Source organism: Balaenoptera borealis, assembly GCF_965194805.1.
Source record: "Balaenoptera borealis genome assembly, chromosome: 18".
NCBI classification, from domain to species: domain Eukaryota; kingdom Metazoa; phylum Chordata; class Mammalia; order Artiodactyla; family Balaenopteridae; genus Balaenoptera; species Balaenoptera borealis.
In genome coordinates, this window is record NC_138877.1 from 59,852,842 (window position 1) to 59,868,348 (window position 15,507).

The 15,507-nt window shown below is 34.9% G+C and overlaps 1 long non-coding RNA gene across 2 annotated transcripts in view; it reads left to right on the forward strand.

The window, feature by feature from the left end:
- The window catches only part of LOC309615494, a 150,922-nt gene that overhangs the window by 11,110 nt on the left and 124,305 nt on the right, over positions 1-15,507 (forward strand). The gene's annotated exons all lie outside the window — the stretch shown is intronic.

Genomic DNA, 15,507 nt, shown 5'->3' on the forward strand with positions numbered 1-15,507 from the left:
TGTATATCAGAATTTAATTTTAATGAATAAAAATAAAGTTATAAATTTCTGTGTCCCCACTTTATCTTTGATCCCCCAAGTTTAAATATGTTATATTTTATTAATATTAGTTCAAGACATTCCTAATTTTAATTGGAAACTCTATAGAACTCACTAGTTTTATAGAGTTGGGTTGTTCAGTTTCCAAAATATTTATCTTCCTTCTTCTTATTTTTTTATTGGATTAATAGTATTGATCAAGGCCCATGTTCTGTGTGAATTAAAATCTTTTAAATAACATATGACCTACTGTTTTTTACTTTTTGATATGAACTTGAGAAGGATATTGTATATTGTATTGTATAAGTATCAGTTAGTTCAAGCTTGCTGATAATTGTTTAAATATTCTATATACTTGTAGGTTTTCTTTTTGTTTGCTTGTTCTGTGAGTTAATGAGATAGCTGAATTAAAAACACCAATGGAATTGAGAGGTTTCTGTCTCTTCAAGTTATTTTGCAGTTTGTGCTTTAAATATTTTACTATTCTATTGGGTGCATGAAACATTAAGGTTGTTATATCTTCTTCATTTTTTATTTTTTTTAAACAATTATGAAATCTTTCTCTTTATCTCTAGAAATACTTCTTGCTTTGAAGTCTACATTCCCTGATATAATATAGCTACACCAGCTTCCTTTTTGTTAATGTTCACATAATCTACTTGCTTCCATTCTTTGCCTTTCAACCATTCTCCTTGTATTTAATATGGCTTTCTCTTATGTCAGTATATGGTTAGCTTTTTATTTTGTTTCTTAGCTAGTATGACAATCTTTGTTTTCAACTGTAGTTCTTAATCCATTTACATTTTATGGAATTATGGCAATTTTCATTTAAATATGCCACCTTAATATTTATTTTATATTTCCTAACATTCTTGATTCCTTTTTAGAGGATTTTTCTCTTTTTATGGAATAATCAAATATATAGTATGTTTCTTTTCTTCCTCTCCATTAACTTACCAGTTAAAATTTCTTTTACTTGTATTTAAGGGCTATCCTACATATTACAATATATGTTCTTGATTTTTAAAAGCCTATATTAAATTACTATATTTGTGTTTCCTAAAATAAAAAAATCAATATATAATTTTTTACCATTAATGTCCCCTTCTGTTTTTAATACTCTTTTTCTTGTGTATTTTATTTCAGCATATATTTTAACCTTCATAAGATACTGATATTATTGCTTTCAGTAGTCAATATTATTTTATAAATTTCCATGTATTTACCACCTCTTTTCCTTTTCCTTACTGCATTACCATGTTTCTACCTGGATTCATGTTCTTTATACCTGAAGAAATTTATATACCTTCAAATTTTTCTTTGATAGAGTTCTACTGGTAATTACTTCTCTCTGTACTTGTTTGTCTAACAATATCTTTTTTTTTTTTAACTTTCATTTTGGGAGGATGTTCCCTGTATTGTATAAAATATTCTCATTTGTTGATTTTTTGTCTCTCAGCATTTTTGACATAATTTTATTGTTTTCTTATTTTCACTATTCCTGTTTGGAAATTAACTGTCTTTTTATTTATTTATTTATTTAAATACTTGAAGCTGAAGATTTACTTCAAGGATTCATCAGTTTTAGAGAATTATTGTCCATCATTTAATAAACTATTGTCTCTGAGCCCTTATCTTTCTCCTCTCCTGGAGTTTGATTAAATCTTGTCATCAAGAACTATACATCTCTTAAACACTATTGTGTATTTTAAATCCATTTTAGTGCATTAAGCCAGACAATTTATCTTGATCTAACTTTCAGTATACTTCTTTTTTTTTTTTTTTTACTGTCTGATCTATTTTTAAAGGAATCAGTTAAATTCTTAATTTTTTATATCATTATTCAGTTCTAAAATTAACATTTGATTTATGTTTTCTGTGCTGAAATTCCTTGTGTCAATATTCTTGAGTATCTAAATCATAGTAATTTTTAGCTCTGTGTCTGATAACCCTAATACCTACATTCATTGCAGGCATGGATTATTTTATTCATTTCTTTCGATTTTTGGTCATTTGGTCCTATTTCTTGTCATGGCTTTTGTATTTTAATTAAATTCTCAAACCTTGTACATGAAAAATTGTAGAGTATCTGGATATTATGATTTTCCTCTACAGAACATTTCCTTTTTTTTCACCGTTGTGTAGAAAACAGGAAAGATGTCCTAGGTCCAGGTGACTGTGGAATGTACTTGACTGTGTGCTTACACCTAGGGCTTCCCCCTTTCCAGTTTACTGCCTCAAAACCTGGGGTGTTTAGGAAGGGTTTCTCTCTTGAATGATCACTGAACCCTGAGCTGTAAGACTATTGACTCTGCTTAGCTTTTCACGTTCTTAGCAGCTCTCTTATGCCTTCTTTTTCTGAGTCATCACATGTACTTGAATAGTATAAAAGTTGAAAAATGTCTTACAGCAATACTGTACAGAGAATGTTTAGGTCATTTCTCTGTGGTTTTCTTTTCTCTTAGGATATTGCCCTGTATTCTTAGTTGTTTGGAAGCCATAAATTTTAGCGATTGTTTCCGTAGCCCAGGAAGTGCTATGAATACAAGGTTGCTACTCCCTGTTGGTCCCTGTGTCCTGCACCTAGAACCGGCTAAAGGCTCCAAAGGAAAAAACAATAGGAAACTCAGGACTCATCAATGCCTTACCCTTCCCTCTAGGATTCTGACCCTCAAGTTCTGGCAGCCTTTGTTGTTTTATAAATGCCTTCAGTGACTTTTAAAATATTTATTCATCTGTTATAGTTCTTTTCAGCTGCGAGTTAGTCTCATGCCAGCTACACCCTACTGTTTTTGTTGTCAGTAGCAGTTTTCGCACTTTAATTTCTCTATGTGTGTTTATATATATATGTGTGTGGGTGAATATATATACAGATATACATATAATTTATATATGTATTATTTATAAATTATATATGTATATTCATATATGATACATAAACTATATGCCTATATATTTTTGAGAGCTACAGCTTCTATTTTTTAATTGTATAATAGAATAATTGACTTCTGGCTGTAAATATGGATTCAGGGCACTTTACAACCAATTCCCCATACATTTCTGCCCCATAGATTTGTTAATTTAATAAGAACCTAGGTTGTTGGGAATTTTTAAAACCACAATGCTGTGCTATACTAAAATTTGTATTCATATCATCACTATAAAACAAATAATTTATGTACCTGCACATTATTAAAATATTAACTGAATGTAAAGTGCATTCATAATAATGAAGCTTTTCAACTTTGATGGATAAACTTTTTAAAACTTCACTTTAATTTCATAAATCAGGTGAAAAATTCAAAGCATTATTAGAATTATTCTCACTGATTTTCACTCTCATGTCTCTGATAATATTGATATAAAACTGAAATCATTTCACAGTTTGTATAAGTCTTCTGATGAATCCAGTACGTTAACAGTTATTGCTTCAGTTTGCATATATGTGGGAAAAAAGCTTGGAAAATGAGCAGTACTATCGCAGAAGAAGAGTTATTAGATTTAGATGAAAAGGCACGGTTCACAGAATAAGAAATGCACCTCTGAAGCTGCACATGTTAACTCTTCACCTTTGGACATATTTTCTTAAAATAAATTTTGCTTTTGAGGTAAATGATGACATTTCTTAATTAGTTTAGTGTCACTTGGTTTTCACCTTGTCAGGATTATCAGTATAGCCCCTAGAGTGAACAAGAACTTTCTCAAACCTTTTGTTTCCATTTACAAATTCATGAAAAATATCTGAAGTATATACAAATCTGCACTTCAGTGTTCCATTGACATTTCTTTTAATTTAACTTTCTGAACTTTTTGCTGACAAAAAATGATTATTGCTGAAAAAGGGAACACAATTAAATAATAAATCATATAAAAAGGTTTTGGTTTACAATATACAAGACAAAACCACTACTGTAAACCTTTGGACTAGTCTCAATGTGTTCTACATAGTGATGCTCTACTTTCATTGTTTACACGAATTTCTCATGCACATAAGCTTTAATTTTCTTGGTTTCCCTGTGACCCCACTGACGAGACCTGGCAGCTCTGTTCTTCTCACAGCTCCAGTTCAGTCATTGACACAAATCCCTGACAGAGGTAGCAGCATCCAACTTCCACAGCCCTCATCAGCTACTGGGAATAGTTAGCTTTCCCTACTGGCTTGCGTTTGCGTCCACGTCATTTATCAGTGAGCACCCTGCAGTCCACCCACGCAAAGAGATGTTATATATGATGCTTCTGGGCAAGGTCAATAAAAGAAAGACAGGTTTTTGCTCCTCTGCCTCAGATTTAATGATGTAGTGCCATGACAGTATTTTTATTGCCCGTGCATCGTGTCCAGAATAAATGACACCATATTAGAAATTGAAGGTAAAAATGGGAGGTGTAACAAAATCCTCTGAGCTTGTTTTAATGCAAATATAAATACTTTTTTTTGTAAAAAATGAAAGGTATTTGACAAACGTTAAACTGGAGATGCAAAGGACAAGGTATAAACCAGGACTCTCTCAGGCAAACTATGATGTAACATAAGTAAATCATGGTACGTAGGTAAACTGGAATAGATTATTTGTGAATTGTTTAGCGTAATTCCCACAGTTGTTCCAGATAAAGGTGCAAACATATACTACTCTTCATGCTAACATGTAATATAAAAAAGAGGCATTTCAAATAAGAAATGAGTTCCAAATATCAATTCGGCAGGCACACTCATCTTCCACAATGTTGAAAATGTCACTAAAGACCCAGTAAAGAAATAGACTTACAACAACCTTTGAACTCAACGAGACCTTTCTTTTGAATTGTATTATAAAAGAATATTTTGTGTATCAATCTGCATTATAGCAGAAAACAGCTATCAACCTATAATTGTTTGAGGAGAGTTTAATGAATAAAGCAAATACACAGGAACAAGCAAGGCCTAGGAAAACCGCAAAGAATACTGTGATATACCCTGGGGTTGGTGAAAATAGGTGTTGTTACATTCCAGGCCTAAAGGGGCCAAGGGTGGGAAATCAAAAGGGTTTGGAAATCAAAAAAGAGCATTTGAGGAAGCAGTCTTCCAGGAGCTGTTCCTTTTGTTCGTGAGACACATCCAGGAAAAAATGACAGCTAAATAAACACTGTGACCTCACTCTCCGCCTTTCCCCTTTCTCCCTCCCTCCATTGCTGGATATTACCTGGAAGACAGGGTGGCCATCCAGCCTGTTTCCTGGGGACATGGAACAGGCTAAAGAATAGTTCTGGAGGGAAAAGCAGAAGATAACCAGCAAAACGTCGTTTCTTCCTTTTATATAATGAAAATATATCGTTAATTTTATTAATATAATTTATATATAATTAATATATAATTAATTTTGCTTTGATTTCTGTCTTTGCTGCCGGGAAAATCTAATTCAAGTGGCATTTCTTTCTTTTTAATTTATCTCAGGTATCTTTTTTTTTTTTATGTTTCTCAATTTTGGGTAATTCTCTTGGCTTTATTTTCTTTATTAATTAATTAATTTATTTATTTTATTTTTGGCTGTGTTGGGTCTTCGTTTCTGTGTGAGGGCTTTCTCTAGTTGCGGCGAGCGGGGGCCACTCTTCATCGCGGTGCGCGGGCCTCTCACTGTCGCGGCCTCTCTTTGTTGCGGAGCACAGGCTCCAGACGCGCAGCCTCAGTAATTGTGGCCCTCGGGCCTAATTGCTCCGCGGCATGTGGGATCTTCCCAGACCAGGGCTCGAACCCGTGTCCCCTGCATTGGCAGGCAGACTCTCAACCACTGCGCCACCAAGGAAGCCCCCTCAGGTGTCATTTTTGAAAAGCATTCTCAAGTCACTTGAAGAATGAGAGAGGAATTACTGATTTTTTAAAGAAAGACCTAATAATTAAAAATTAATGTTTAAAATTGTTAATGTTGTCCCGAGTTACACTCATAGACATTTTTATTAATCATTATCTTGTATTCTCCGTAGAGAGAAAGAAGGCAAAGAGCAGTTCTTGAGGATCGGGTGGGTTAGTGCTGACCTGGCACTCACAGCTAAGCCATGTGATTCTTCTGTTACACATACAATTTCACAGAATACCAACCTCAGTCAACGTCTAGGACCATGGTAGAATGACAAAAGCAAAAACAATCTATACATTTGTCTAAGCACAAACGAAAGCTAGCTCACTGTGCAACCCACAGAATAGCAAATATCGCACTGTCCCACTAAACAAGTGATGGCTACTTCTTCTTTACCAAATTCATAAAACGTGAATGCTTTTTGACTTCCTCTGTTGTCAAGTAAATTGCTGCTTTCTTAGACCTTCCGCCGAATCACCCAACCTTACCCCAAATCCTGTAATAGTTTCTTTCCAAGACCCTATTACTGAGATGCTCAGCTGTTCCTTATAGTAAGCATTCACTCTCACAGAAAGCATAATAGACGGGATCTGTTTAACAACAACTGTGTTCCTGGTGGTCTTTGGTTGAAGGGCATGGGCAATAACTATCCTTGTACAGAAACTTCCGTGCACCTTAATCGTTACTTGTATCCCACCCGACTTTCTTAAAAATGATACAATGAATATTTTGGAAAAGCCAAGTCATTAACAGCTTTAGTATTATCTATTACAACACCAGGTACCAAAGTTGGGAAATTTTTAATGCAAATAAATTCTAATCAGTAGCAAAGCTTTTAAAATAACAATTGCTAAAACCTTTTTATAGCTAAAATTTTATGTTTATTATTAAAATTCCTTGATGATAGTCATTGCTTGCAGGTATGTTTCAGTTCAATGGAAAGTTGTGTGAATTGTAGAACAAGATGGTAAGCAATTAGATGTCTACAGAGAGGAATTTTACAATCCCAATCCTTATATAAAAATAGATTCAAGAGAAAAGAAATATTTGAGAATATAATGAGAATTTTGTTTCAAATGGTTAATCCCATGTATTTCCAAAAATGGCTTTTAGAATTCATATATGAAAATTTTCTATGAGTTGGGGAAATATGTACTTTAAATTCTCTTTAAGTCTGGATCTGAGTTCCATGAATGATAAATTAGGAAACTTCATAGACTTTTTTTAATAAAAATTAAGAAATTTTTTTCCTGGGGAATATTTAATTTTGAACAAATTGAAGTGCTTTTTCACAAACAGATATAATGATATAGACAAAATAATACATTCTAAAGATTGTGCCTGAGATGTAGACCCACCAGTTATTTATTGTATGTCCTTTAAGCACGTTATTTAACCTCTTTAAACCTCAGTGGTTTTACCCCACAATAAAAACTAGATTTAATTTATATATAGTCTTTATGTCATGGAGGTAATGATGCTAATGTTTCAGTGAGGAATCTTTTTTTCTACTCCCTTTGGGTGATTAGCACAGTAGAGATAAACACCAAAGCAACACATTTACAAATGTTTTACTTTCCAGGCACTTTGATAGGGCATGAGAATAATGAACTCAGTTTTTCCTGAAACATGTTTCACTCCCAAGAATTATGGCAGGGATTAGAACATGGCAGAGAAGTGGTATAGAAATTATTTATTACCTATAAATATTAAATCAGAATCATTAGGAGAAGCAGCAGAGTTGCAGTACTCAGACAAGTTCAGGTTAATCCTTTTATACTTAATTCAGAGTCAGCCCTTCGTTAGCCCCATTCTTTGTCTGAAGATCCAACCACCTCGTATCCCTTTCCCAGAAATTCTCTCACTGTGGAGCTAACTACACCAATGGTGAACCGATTGTAGATTAACTTACTTCTATGTTTTTTCTCATTACTACATCATAATAAATTGTGGGGTGATGTGTCCCATTTCTAAAGCAGCCAGAGTAGACTCTGAACAATGCTCTCTTGACAAGATCTGCATCCCTGATGGCCCACCCAGAGTGCTGCTGCCACATTCTTGACTTCCCTCAATTTCATGATAAAAAGAAGATAACATATTACATTGTGTATATTACTCTACTAATTTGCCTTCTATTTCACTCTTCCCTAACAATGCCATGCTGACATAAAGTTTTTTCTGGTTTCTATAGCACCTTTCCTTTTTAACTCCTACTTAACTTTGATGCTTTCTCCTTAATCTATACCACAGATTTCTTGTTTGAACAATTCTTACCACTTTCTCGTAACATATATTTGACACAGAAAACGTAAGTGCTTTTGAGTTCCTATTTTGTGTCAGTCACTTTTACACATTATCTCAGTTAAGATTTAGAAAAATATAAATTAAGCTTAAAAATCTCTATTTTATAGATGAGGAAACAAAGATCAAGGAGATTTAATAATTTGCACAAGATCATACAATGTTAAAGGAGCTCGTAGGAGTTTGAAATCAAGTGTGTCTATGGCTAGATTAAATGTATGTTCTTTTCACTGAGAACATTTAAAATTTTCCATAATAGTATTATGGAACCCTGAAATAAAGTATAACATGATCTGCTATGCAATATATATATATATATATATACACACACACACATACACATATATGTATTTATATATATGCATATATAATATGTGTTATATGATTGATTTTACATATATAGTTAAAAATAAAATTTTATATATAAAATCAATCACATAGCCACATATATTTTAATCAGGTACTATGTAGCAATGTAACAACAGCTCTGCAAACAGCTGCTGAATGTCTCTCCGTGACCAAAAGTAGAGTATCTCATTTTATTTTGTGTGTGTGTGTGAAAGTTTCAAACTTGTGGTTTTTAACTTTGTCTCTGAGTGTTTGTAACTTAAGGCACATGTTTGTGAAATTATTTTTTAACTGGAAGTTTTATTTTTATAAAATGATTTGTCTCCCTGAGAAGCCAAGAGGATGGAGTGAAAAAAAATGATCATCCTCATTAACATTCAGTTTTAATCAGTGATTATTCCTAAAGATACAAAATAGTGTATACGAGTTTGTTTAATCTAAGTTTGGTGATACAATCTTCTGTAGAGTACAATAGAATAGGTAAAAAATAAAACATCGATAATTTCCTACCTTTCCCCAAAAGTCAAAATATAATCATGTAATTGATGATTATTTTCCATGTAAATAAAATCTTGAATTTATATGACCCTGAGCTAAGTGCTTATTTAATTTTGATCCTCATAATAACAGCATGAGGTAGGTACTAGTGTCTTCAGCTTGTAAAATGGATTGAGAATTTAGTGAGGATCCTAGAGACCAGATTGTATCTATCTTGTCTCTGACCACATAGCTCAACTGTCCTGGCTGGGATTTGAGCAAGATTCTCTCACTCAAACAATGCTGAACCATTGTGTTATGCAGTTCTGTACATTATTAAAACCTACACAGGTTTATAATTTTTATAAAAACTGCATTTCATTCTAACTATCTAGTATGTGCTTATTCCCCACAATAAGCCATGGCCTTAGTGTCACTGAGGTTTGTTAATAACATAACAGTAATATCATGCCTGTTCTTGAGAAATGAATAAACAGATTATTGTTGTATAAATTAACTGCGAGTTAATAAAATATTATAGGGTAGATATAAGATAGGAAATGGGAAATGCTACATGTAAAATGAACAGAGGACCACAACTAGTACCTTTTCCAGCCTATAAGTTGCACCCATCCAAAGCTGACTCCCAGTTTTCTTAGCAAATTGTCTTAAGGGCCGAAAATATTCCCTTCTCTTTGCAAGTGAAAATATAATTCATTTTTCCACTAACAAGAGAAGACTTTGTATTCTTGTAAAAGAAGAGCTAATACTTTATAAAATGAATTGAGAGTTCATTACGTATTCCCCTATGGAATTTTACACCATCCACTTCACCCTATGAGAAGATAAACAAAAAAATTATTCTTTTAGTTCTCTAAGTTCAAGAGTTGAATGTAATGTTAAACTTAGGAACTACTAAGACAATATTAATTTACAGTTTACAATTCCTTTTCCTTTCTCCCACTGGAGCAGGGTTTGACAATTTTTTTCTCTTCAGAAGCCTTTTATAAAAATGAATATCCATTTTTTATTTGCATAACCTTTAAACTTTATAAGTTGATAAAGTACAAAGCTTGGTTTTATGCTGACTTCAGAAATAGCTATATCTTATGAGAAAGTTTTCTCACTCAGCATTCTCTAGGGTTTCACAACCTTCGAGAATGTGTCCTTCAGTAACTACCAATTACAAGTTTGTCATTTACGAAAAGTCAATTAGCAATAAAGCATGTATAACAGAAGAATGTAAACTTTGAACTTTTCAATTGTATATTAAATCACAGTATTATATGTTGGCAAATATTTTATACTCTTTTATCTTTAATTAGCATGTATCTCTCCACATTTAAAAATCTAAATGTTTAACTCTCATGTATCCTCAGTTTAAATATAGAATCAGTACTTTATTGAAAATTTCACTCTTTAAACATAATTTATTTGTAATTTTAACAAATATATTGAAATGATATCACTTTTCTTACTGATGTTGTCTTTTAAAAATCTTCCACATTTATTTTTCTTTCTATTCAGTTTATCATTATCAACATAAAGCCATTTTTAATAATCTCAAAATTCATCTTTTGCAAGACATCTTGATCCCACACTGTATTATAATATTAAATATTTTAGCTCAAATAATTTCATCATTTTTATTTACCTCCATCATTTAGGAAAAATGAAAATGGTGAGGTCTTGAAATTAGGAGAAAGTCTTACTATGTAATACTTACATGCTTTGGTACCTGAATAGTTGTTATGCAATGTTTTATAGTTCAGAGACAGCAAAAAGTTAATTTTTAATTGAGTCTTTAAATATTTATTAACCAGAACTATATATAAAGTCCTGGTCCTCAAAAACTTCACAATTTAATTGAAACAGATATAATAAATAATAATTAAGAAAAAATCCAGTACAGGGAGCAGCAAACTTTTTCTGTTAAGGGCAACAAATATTTTCAGCTTTGCAGACCATACATGCTGTGCTCTGTGACAACTACTCAACTCTACTGCAAAACACAAAAGTAGCCATAGACAATATGTAAGTCAGTGAGCATGATGTGTTCCAATGAGATTTAATTTATGGACACAGATTTGAATTTCATACAATTTTTAAATGTCACAGAATATTACTCTTCATTTGCTTTTTTTTCAAACAATTTTTAGCTTGCTGGCTGTACAAAATCAAGCAGTTGGCTGAATTTGGCCAAGAAATCTATATTATTTTCCCATCATCTTTGTAGCAAATTACCACAAAGATGGTGGCTTAAAACAACAGTATTCTCCCACAACTCTGGAAGCCGGAAGTTGGAAATAAATTTCAAGGTGTAGGTGGCACTGTACCCCTTCCAGAGGCTTAAAGAAGAGTGTTCCGTGCTCCTTCCTCCTTCTGTAGCCGCAGGCCTTTACTCCAATCTCTCTACACTTTGCTGTACCCAGTGGGTCCCTCATGTGATCTTGCCGATCCTTCTGGCAGCAAGTTCTAGCTTGCACCAAGAGTCTCTTGCTGGTGATCACTATGGTTTGCTTTACCCAAGAGAAATAATGGATGTTTTCTTGCTGGACCTGATGTATGAAATGATTTCTTTAGGGTAAAGAAGCAGTCAAATATTCCAAACTATGAGGATAGCATGAGTATAGCCGCAGAGAAAAATTAAATTAGAAAATAAATAAATAATAAAATTTTTAAAATACATATGGCTATGGAAGAAGTTTAGTGCCTCTGGAGAATAAAGTAAATGGAAGAGACTGGTGAGTTATGAGACTGGAAGAGGAAAGTTGTCAGGAGATCAATGATAAGCTAAGAGTTTAACCAATTGCAGGGATTTGAATGGGTGGGAGGTAGATGGTGGGTTTTGCACTTTGAATTTTTTTTACCACGTTTGCAGTGAAGAAGACAGATTTGTAAATAATTCTGGTTACATTTACTATATCTCTTTACAGGGGGCCAAGTGATAAAAGATGAAGACTGGTCTTAAATTAGGTTATTCTTGAAGTGCTTAGGAGGAAAGAATGTATTTAATATATATAATATTTAGGGAGCCAAGCGGACAAGGCTTGATCCCTTGGTAGTAGGTAGTAAGCATTTGGGGCAGAGTCAAATATATCTCTGGTATCTAACTTAGGGGAAAATAAGTGACGTGCCTAAGATATGGTAAAGGCTATAGGTGACCGTCAGGAGCGCAGCTGAGTTGGGGGAAAGAGAGCTGACTTGTCAGATGTCAGAGAAACCCCACTGAAGCCATAGGCCAGAAATGAATGAGTTAGCCTTTAGTCACTTACTGCAAAGGTGCAAACAAGAGGCGAAAACCCGACAAAGCACTGACTCCCCATGGAATAGCTCACCAGTGGAGGGTCGGGGGACCGACGCCTGACGTCAGGGTCGTCTCACTCTTGAGGAAGCTGGAACAGGAGGCTCTGGCAGTTTCGTGGACCCTGGGGCGAAGGGGAGGGGAAACGTCAGGAGTGGAAAAGTGCTGGGAACTGAGTCAGAGTGAGGAAACCTGTCTGGCTTCATGGTCAAGGTTTACCCCTTCTCCCTTCACAAGGCAGCCTCAGTACAGGTGCCTACAGAGACCTCTGCCTGAAGCCTCAGATAAGGAGACCTAGAAATGAGGCCCCTGGGCTACAAATGAAATTATGCAATGAGCATGACCAGCCAGAGGGGGCCTGAGTCTTTGACTGCAACTCCTTCCACGACTGCAGTACATTGGCTGTGCACCCAGCCTGTATGGGGAGGGCCGCTTCTCCCGTGTGACCTGCCAGATAAAGTAGACCTGTGATCAGGCCTGAAAAATCACCCATAAGCTTTTAACCAGGAGCCTGTCTCCTCAGCAACCAACACTATTTGGAAAAAAAGAAAGATCATTTTAACTTTTTTGACAAGCCTGTGAGACACGAAATTGTAGGTATCTAGTAAAAAGCGAGCATAATTTTGGGAAGAGTAGAGGCAGGATTTAAGAATTGTCAGCTTTAATGTTAAGTGAAACGAGAAGAGAATGATCACTCAGAAGTATGGATAGAGGGAAAAGAGAGTGGCAGACGCAAAATCTTAGAGAACAGAAATATTCCGAAGGTATTTGGAAGGAGAGAGATCATTCAGAAGGTAGACACGATAAAGAAGTTTGGATTTAGACACAAAAGTATCTTGTCACAAAAGAACACAAATAGGTAATTTTGCAGAAAAAAAACTATACATTTAAACAAACAAAGAGAAAAAATAGGTAGCTTTAGTCATAAGTAAGTCAGGTCAATATAATGAAAACTACAACATCATCAAATACTACAAACTCATCTTTGAATTTTCACAGGTTAAAAAAGTTGATAAGGTTCTATTTACTGTAAGAAACAGAGCATCTCTGCATTGCAAGGCCCAGAATTCCATGTGCCACCTTGACCTCTAAGCCTCACAGGGCTCCAAAGCTCACCATAAGTCCCCTTCTCTCAACACTTATGCCCTCACCCTCCAGAGAAGGCTCCCACCCAGTTAGTCCCCTATCATCTGGACTGCCTGCAGCCCATCTGGTCTTCAACCTTCCTGGCAGTGCAAGAAACTATTCAAACAAGTCAGTCACATTTCCCCGAGGGAACCAGAAGGTATCCCACCCTCCTGTTACTACAAAGCCGCCTCCACAGCCCCATCTGGTTCACTCTGCTCCTTAGTGCAGCCCCTATGTAGCCGGCATGGCCTGTGGTGTCCTCCTTCCTCAGGCTGTGAGTACATGAGACTAGTAAACTGCTACTAACCATATCTTTCCAGTGTCATGTGTCAAACGTTAGGTCACCTTGTACTACTTAGGGTGAGAAAACCCTCCTTCACCAATAGGGTGAGTAGGAGGTGATCAGAACAGTCTTCCTCTTGAAGGTTCATCTAAATGACACCAGAAATGAAAGGAGGGGATTGAATTTCGATCACCTGGGAAATGATTAAGTGAAAGTGATCTATGGTCCAAAGATTTTGACAAAATGTTAGGAAAAAGGACAGATGATATATAGATACAGATGGACAGGACAGAATGGATGTAGCTACATCCCAGAAAACACAAAGGAGAAGTTATAGGAGTGATTCTTCCTGAGAAATTCTTCAGAGATGTCCAAAGCAAAAATTACTTACAAATTTGACTGTGAATGGCTGCACCATTCACCATTGCCCCCCTCTCCCCACCCCACTGCCGAGACATGCACAGACACTCACCTGGGATTTGCATCATTACCTTTAGGGTAAAATAGGAAAAAAAAAAAATCTCAAAATTATTTACTGATATTTCTGGGAGAGTTGTTTTTTAATGGTGGGAATAGAAACCAAAGTAAAGCCTTTTTTATTTGGCAATGGATGACAGTAGGTGGGTCTACCCACCTGCTTACTCCTCCTTACTCCTCCTAAAATGCAGTCAGTCCATCGACGAACCCCACCGAGCCATACTGCCCTCAAAGTCAGCTCCTAAATCCAGGGGAAAATATTTCATAAGGATCTCAAGGCTATTGAAGAAAAGTAAGAGCATAGAAGAGAACTAGGTGAAAACAAAAACAAAACACAGCAAACAAACAAAAACAACCAGAATTAACAGTGATAATTCAGAAAGAAGGATTCCAAAAATTATGTAGTCTAATATGACTTTCCCTTCTTAAGCAAACCATTTTTTCTCTTCAGTTTTTCAGGGTTTTCTTTCTATCACCATTACACGGAAATGTCCTGGCAAAGTTACTAAGCATTATTTACAAGGCAACTTCCTCCCTGTGCTGATTGTTTCTTTTCTTTTTACTGATTTTCATCTAGATAAGCACCATGGGTTCCCTCACGTCCTCTAAGTCCTGATGCAAAGTTACCTTCTTTCTGAAGAGTTCCCTGGCCTCTCTACCTAAAATTTCAACCTGCTTCCTGGACATTTCATATCGTCTTTCCTGATGTAATTTGTTCTCTTTACTATATTTATCTTGCTTATACTGTCTTTCTTCTCTACTAAAATGTCAGCTCTGCAAGTATAGAGATATTAATCTCTTTTGTTTTAACACTATATTCCCAGCTCCTAGGGGAGTATCTGGTATGTTGTAATTGCTTAATTAATATTTACTGAAGGACTAAATAATTGATTTGGGGGGAAATGTAAAACAATCTACCATTTTATTTTTTATCTCCAATTCTTTTTTTTTTTTTTTAAACAAGGGCTTTTTGAGAGTTGGGGGAGATGGTGAAAAAAGGAACTAGATTTAATTGAATAAGTGGAGGGGAAATGAGATGTCAGTAAGGCGGTAAAGTTTCTAGAGGGATACAAAATAAGAAAAAGAGTTGGATATTTGAACTTTAAAACCCAAGGTAGAATAATATGAAGTGGTAACAAGATCCATGGGGAGATCTATCAGATGGTGATAAACCTTGAGGACAATTGGGCTGAGGGAGCTCCCATAATTATTATTGCCTTGGAAGATGGTCAAAATGACAGTATTAAGAAATATAACATGTATATTAGGAAGGTCTGTGTATTAGCCAGGGTTCTCCAGCGAAACAACCAATAGAATATATA